We start from the raw sequence: 7500 nt of genomic DNA on the forward strand, positions 1-7500 counted from the left end.
TGGACCGTTCTGATTCTTATATCTTTTTATAAGTCGAACCCTGACTTTGGCGACCTTGTCAGGGTCAGACGGTCTGGAAAACGGCACCATGGGACTACGTGAAGGAAGGTGATCTGTTAGGCCTTGAAGGCATGGCCATTTATCACTACATACAGGAGCAGGAGAGGATCAGACGCGAGCAGCTGGCCCTGTACTCCCGGGAAACGGGAGTACAGAGGCAGCTGTCGGAAGAGCAGTGTCGCAGGAACCGCGAGAGGACAGGCGTCGGAAGTCAGAGCTAGCACTATGGAGGAACGTGGTCCCCGCTTTTGGCCTTGCTCGGGCCCCTCCTTACGCGAGGGAGACGTCGTCCGGGAAACTCAAATCCCGGGAGTAGAACGCTGGCCAGAGGAGCGACTGTCCACGGAGTCGCACCTGGACGCGTTCCGTCTGTCCAAGGACCCGTCGCAGCGGGAATCCTGTCGGCAAGACGGACAGAAGCGTAAGAGAACTCCCGGGGAAAAGGGCCCGTCGGAAGGAGCAGGCGCCGTCGAGGAAGCCTCAGCCGACAGTGTACACCACCCCTGCGACTGCACGTAAGTCGGAGGAGTTAGCCGCCGTTGCATGTCCGTTTTGAAAAACTGGTGGGTGCGGGATATGCACCCGAACGACCATTTTGGGTGGGATGCCCGCCCAAGGAGATGGTGAGCATCGGGCTGTGGGAAAAGGTTACCTGCCCAGGACGCCCCGGATGAGTCGTCGCCTGCCCATGACGCGCCGGATGAGTCGTGGCCTCCCCAGGACGCGCCGGATGAGTCGCCCGCCTGCGCAGGACGCGCCGGATGAGTCGTCGCCTGCCCAGGACGCGCCGGATGAGTTGTCGCCTGCCCAGGACGCGCCGGATGAGTCGTCGCCTGCGCAGGACGCGCCGGAGGAGCCGCCTGCGCAGGAAGAAACTGCCTGCCCGGGGACACGCAGGAGAAATTGTCCCTCAGAGACACGCAGGACAAGCAACTGGGGGTGCTGGACGTTTTGTCCGAAAAACCCAGTTGGGTGGGATGCCCGCCCGAGGAATGGGTGGACATCGTACCACCGGATAAATCTACCTGCCGAGGACGCAACTGGTGGGTGCGAGACATGCACCCAAACGACCAGTTGGAGTGGGATGCCCGCCCAAGGGTTGGGGGCAACGGACTGCCGGAGGAGCTGCCTGCCGAGGACACGCCGGAGGAGCTGCCTGCCGGGGACACGCCGGAGGAGCTGCCCTACCGAGGACACTCCGGGGGAGCTGCCTGCGAGGACACCCCGGAGGAGCTGCCTGCCGAGGAGACCCCGGAGAAGCTACCGGGAGTAGAGGGAGGGTGGAGGAGCGACGGGGGCACCAAGCCCGACAAAAGGGCAGGACCGTGATCGCCGGGAGAGTGCGGGTGACGGAAGGGAAGGTCCTGGAGCTACATTCACCAGAGGAAACCGACAGCGGCCCAGGCTGAAGGAACCAAGAACATTGGTGCCAAGATGTTGTAGATAATACCCACTCCGGATGCTTATCTTAAAAAGATGGGGCGAGATGTCAAGTTCATTTGGGCACTGCTGTCCTTCTCATGAGGTCACTGGAGCTTGCGGGGCGGCAGTAGCTTGCTGTGATTGGTCCCCTCACCAAAAACATACACTGGACCTTCCGTCATGTATACTCGGTCAAAGTGGGCGGTCCCAGGTCACCCGTGATTGGGGCCTTCCCCCCGTGGGGGAGACGAGGATTTCGTTGAAAACATCGGCCCCGGCCCAAAAAAAGGAGCACCAGTCAAAAATTCAGTAGTTGTCCCGTGACTTCTGACTCGTGTGCTCCCTTCCGCCATGTGTCCTCGCCTGCTCCGCTGGATCCTCTCTCACTCCCACGCTCCTGATTGTACATATTTTGCTATGTATATGTATGTATCGTGTAATCTAGTACCTTTAATAGAAAAACCTTTCTGTATGTTTCCTCTGGTGTTTTTCCGTTGACCTTGCCCGTTCTGTTTCTTATATCTTTTTATAAGTCGAACCCTGACAATATATATAAAATAATATATATATATATATATATATATATGTTGCATTCTTTTAATTATATTCCTCTAAGTATACGCAATTTTAATCAACATTTTTAAGCACATACTTTTAAAGGACAATTCATTTAGCTGTGATTACGTTTTCCCATGTGCGGGAGAGTGTGACTAAGTCTGAAGTGACATTATGTCAGAATCGAGATGACACGTTTCGTATTGCTCGTCCTCAAGGGCTGTCTGGATACGTACCACGGAGTGGTGCTGCGTCTGTGGCAAATCGCCCATCAGTAAGTCAAGTGCTCAGATCCAGAGTGTACAATATCTGTATAGCACATGTCTTGACAACAGTCAGGTGTTTTCGACTGCTCTGATCCCCAAAACCTGCGGTTTACTCTAGGTATCGAAGCGGTAGTCCTTGAGTCATTGAGGACCAACCCCCTTGAGGAAGACAGTGGGGAAAAAAATACCAGCGGGGAAAGAAGAACTTCTCCAGCTTGAACCTTGGGAGAGCTCGTAAAAACAATCTTGCAACTCAGAGCAGTTTTAGCCAAAAAGACTTTCTTGCTAAAGTTCCTTAGTAACCCAGCTCAGGGACTTAGCACGTGGACGGGACGCTGCTGTTTCCATTGTCAACTTTTACGACAAGCCTTATTGCTGCAACTTCTATCAGTCCCAGTTAAACTTAAAACTATAGCTTGTACAGCCAAACCCGACAAAATTGACCAGGCTACTGGTTATCAACCCCAGTACACCTACAGTCAACCTCATCTCAACAGCCAATCAGTTGTCATTCTCAGCCTGCATCGAAACAGCCAGCCACCTACATCAACTCCACCTAAAACGGGAAACTGATGATCAGGCTCGGTGAACCAAGCACAGGTTCGCCACAACAAAAAACAGAGGCCCCATAACCCCCAGACAACCACTCATAATCGACAGCAGAGATCTAACAGGCAGACTCTTTTACTGCAAGTATTGTAAATCAAGGGTCACTCCAAATATAATTGCCGTATGATTAAGGAATGTGAATATTGTCATCGTAGAGGACATCAAACATCTGAGTGTCGTATGAAGAGACAAGAGGAAAGGGCAAGAAACGCCTCTTCCAGAGCATTGCTGCAGACAGCGTTCAAAATAATGCTATCTTGGTGCAAGCAATAAAGAAAACACTTGAAGCCAAACACTCCACACAATTTCACATCTTTCTTTTAAGCCAATGGCTGGCCAACATCAGCCATTCAGCACCCAACCAACAAACCACTAGCTCTCTACAAGGTCCCTTTGGGACTATGCCTCGCAACCACAGAGGAATGGCCCACCTGTGCATCCTCTCTGCTAATGTTAGAGGCTTACAAACGAACTTGGGAGACCTCACACATAGCCAATAATCCCACATCAACCTGACATAATTGGGTGCTGTGGAAAAATTTCTTGAACTCTACAGTACCTGAGAATTTTGGGAGGGGTTTGGGGGTACTCCAAGTGGCCAGACGTGACAGAATGCATGGTAATTTTGGAGGCATCGCTGTCTCCTTTCAAAGAACACTACATGCACACTCACTTGAGATTTATGTAGCAGATCAAACTTGAACTCATGTTTTTTTCAAAATCTGGACAGACACTAAGATTGCTGTCCTCTGTGTCTGCTACAGACCCCAGTGGCAAGGCTCTGAACCACTTATTTATCTTCAAGCCAACCTGGACAACATTCTCCATGCATACTCTTGCAAAAAAATTATAATACTAGGGGATCTGAACCCACACTTTGGGTTTAAAGATCATTTGAAGAGCTCCTCACTACATTTTGGGGTCACAAATCACGTTCATTTCCCAACCCACATATCAGGCTCATCCCTCGACCCTGTGATTACTGATCTGGCTGAATCAGACGTCAGTTGTACTTCCCCGGGCACAGTTTGGCTCCTCCGATCACTTCGCAGTATTAAGCAGATCAACCTAAAGCTGCTCGAGAGGAAACTTTTTCCCGTACAATTGGGAATGGGGAAAAAAGGGGAAATGGCAAAGGGATGTGTGATGCATTATCTGAAGCTCCCTGGGAAGACATTCTCACTGGGACTGTTGACAGGCAAGCATTGGCCCTTACCAAAATACTAGTCAGCCTACAAGCAATATATGCACCTTAACAAGACATACAAGACAAAATCACAGATCAGCCATGGTTTGGCTACAACTGTAGAATGGCATCTGACAAGAAGATGAGAGCCTGGAAACGTTATAAATGCCGTCCACACAAAGAAATAAAGATTTCTCATGCTATGGCTTGGGAGGAGAATGAAAAGCTGTCCAAAAATGGGCAAAATTTAAACGATGGAAGGAGGACCTCCGCTTAAAACTCTCTTGGGCGTTCAGTGGGAAGTAAAGCCTGGTGGGCTGCATCAAACAACAACAAGGATTTTCCCCTGACGACTGCATCCCCCCCCTCAACAAGCCTGATGGATCAGTTTCAACCTCCAGCAGGAGAAGGCTTAACTTCTGACCCATCTTCTCCTAGTCTGCCTCTCGTGACTCACTCGAAGCTCAGCTCTTTCGTGATCACTGAAGCAGAAGCCAGGCTGCATCTAAATAAAGGGTTTATGCCATAAGGCCATAGGACCCGATAAAGGTCAGTCCCCACACACTTCACAAGTGTGCTAGGCAGCTGGCTGCTCCTCTTTCCTCACTTTTCTAAACAGCCTGAGGTACAGTAAATGGCCTGATATTTGGAAGAAAGCAAAACATTGTGGCAGTACACAAAAAGAAGAGTAAATCGCCCAATTTCACTCCTTTCCTCCCTAGGCAAAATATTTTAAAAGATTCTAGCAAACAAAACTGACTCATTATTTTGATAAAAAAAATCTACTCGTATAAGGGCAATTTTGCTTTTTGGTCACAGAGTTCGGCTTCAGACCTACTTCTGCACCTAACTACAGTATGGCACCAAGCTCTTGATACCGCAAGGACACCTTCGTTGTTGTACTCGATATAGCAGAAGCATTTGATAGAGTGTGGCACAATGGCCTTGCACCGAAGTTGAAGAGTTTTGGAATTGACGGCAATCTACTCGAGGACTACCTCCAAGAAAGACATTGAGAGTTGTCGTTAATGGTCACACATCCAGTGAATTCCCCATTCAAGCCAGTTACCTCAAGGCAGTGTAATCGGACCACTTCTGTGGAACGTTTACTTTAATAATATCCTGCAGCTCATCCCTGAAGCTTATGCTTACACTGACGACTGCAATCTTAATTTCACCTGCAATACCCCAAAAACCCCGCAGAGGGAGTTAGACACATAAATGACACACTTGACTATATAATGTATTGGAGTAGTAAGTGGCAGGTTACTCTACAAGATACATAAAAAAAAACAGTTCCCGCTTGACATCGCTACGACCTCCACCAGCAGACGCACCCACGTACGGGACAAGAAATGCCAGTAATCGAGTCCAAGAACGGAGCTCTATCTGCGCTCCTTCCTGCCTAGATTTTCTAGAATAAGTAACTTTAGCTCAACAAACTAACCTGCTTATCTCGACACATTAAGCTGTTCAAGTCAGCATTGAATGCTTGGAGATTACAGTATGAACCAGGCTAAGTAATTTTCACTTGTGATTTCTTAGTTTTGACCAATTTCTCTTTTATCAGGATTAAGTTTAAATATATGTTTTAAACTATAGATAATTAACCTTTAATGGAAAATTTTTGCACACATATAAAATTAATAAAACATACTATACAGACCAGTAATCTTTGGAATAAAGTTTATATAAAAAAAGAAAGAGAGAGAGGAAGAGAGAAAGGGGAAGAGAGAGAGAGAGAGAGAGAGAGAGAGAGAGAGAGAGGGGAGAGAGGGGGGAGGGGGAAGAGAGGAGAGAGAGAGAGAGGCAGAAAGAGAGAGAGAAGCAGAGGGGAAAGAGAGGAGAGAGAGAGAGTGAGAGAGAGAGAGAGAGGGGAAAGAGAGAGAGAGAAGCAAGAGGGGAGAGAGAGAGAGTTAGCAAAAGAGAGAGAGAGAAGCAGAGAGAGGGGAGAGAGGAGAGGGGAGAGAGAGAGGGGAGAGAGAGAGACGAGAGAAAAGAGATAGAGAGGAAGAGAGAGAGAGAGAGAGAGAGATAGAGATAGAGAGAGAGAGAGAGAGAAACAGTGTAAAGAAAAAACATTTAAAGGAAATGAGATGATGGTTGGGAGTTTTTAAATAGTATTTTCTAATAAGAACGAGACAAAGGTTTTTAAAAAGCATTCAGGAAGACAGTAAGACGAGGAATAATTTTTTAAAGAGGGGAAGAGAGAGGAATAGACGAAATAAAGTTCTTATTGTAATTTGTAATTAAGATCCTGTAATTGTTCATAAAAATTAGAGTCTTAAAAGTATCTGTGTCCTGAGCTATAAAACCCGAGAAAGAGCGTTGGAGAAACTGTAAAAGTTCTACGAAGGGCTCCATGAAGCAGCTAAAAAGTGTTAAAGTAAAAGGGTTTTCCCCATCTAAAACTTCTGGGAGGAAATTCTCGGAATGCACAAAAATTCTGCTGGTTTCAGTCAACATTGTTATAAGCGCTGGAAGGAAAAAGTTACATTTGAATACATACTAAGAAAGGGAAATGCTCACACGTACAACAAGGAGTTTCTCTTTTCTTCTTTTTCTTGAGTAGCCAAGAATAAAGGAGGAGAAAATATAAGTGGAGGGGAACATGAATATAAAAGAATAAAAAAGATAACTATGGGTAAGAAACGGTAAGAATTAAATATTGCACGGTGTGAAAAGAAAATAATTCATCAGAAAGAATTAAAACTTTGTCAAATAAGGTTGTAATGTTAGGTATAAAATAGTTTTGGGCAAAAGGAAAAATATGGAAAGATCATTTACGAATTCATTACAATTTTGGGGAAATGATTTGCTGATTTTTCTTATTTCCATCCCCCTTGGAAAGGGGAGAGGAGAATACCATGGAATTAACGAAGTGAGAATAACAAAACAAAATAACTTTTGGAGTGGAAAAACAAAATAATCGTATAGATCTCCGAGAAAGAAAAGAGCTGAAGCCAAACCTCGGAGGAAAGCAAATGCGAGGGTGGGGGGGGGGGGGGCATTTATTCGGTGCCACCTTCGCGGAAAGGAATACCGTAAAAGGGGAACAGATGGGGAGGGAAATGCGATGAGAAAAAGAAAGAGAGAGATTCGGAGAGGCGAGCGAAGGCTTCTTACGTGCACGATTCAAGGGGGAGATGAAGATCAAACAGGGCCGCAGGAGGAAGAGAAGCTCGAAATAAAATGTTCTTGGCCGCAGGTCCTTGGCAGAGCTGGGAAAATTAAAAGACGAAAAAATGTGTATATACGACTTTTGATGTGGCCATAATGGCCGGGGCATCCCACAATCTGTGTCACAACAAGTCGGGAAACTTTCTGGAGATTATAGCGGGAGCTGCGCAGGTGAGGCCGGGGTCATTGCCGGCCTGAGGGATGTGACGCTAATTGTGATTG

Source organism: Penaeus monodon, chromosome 37, assembly GCF_015228065.2.
Source record: "Penaeus monodon isolate SGIC_2016 chromosome 37, NSTDA_Pmon_1, whole genome shotgun sequence".
NCBI classification, from domain to species: Eukaryota; Metazoa; Arthropoda; class Malacostraca; order Decapoda; family Penaeidae; genus Penaeus; species Penaeus monodon.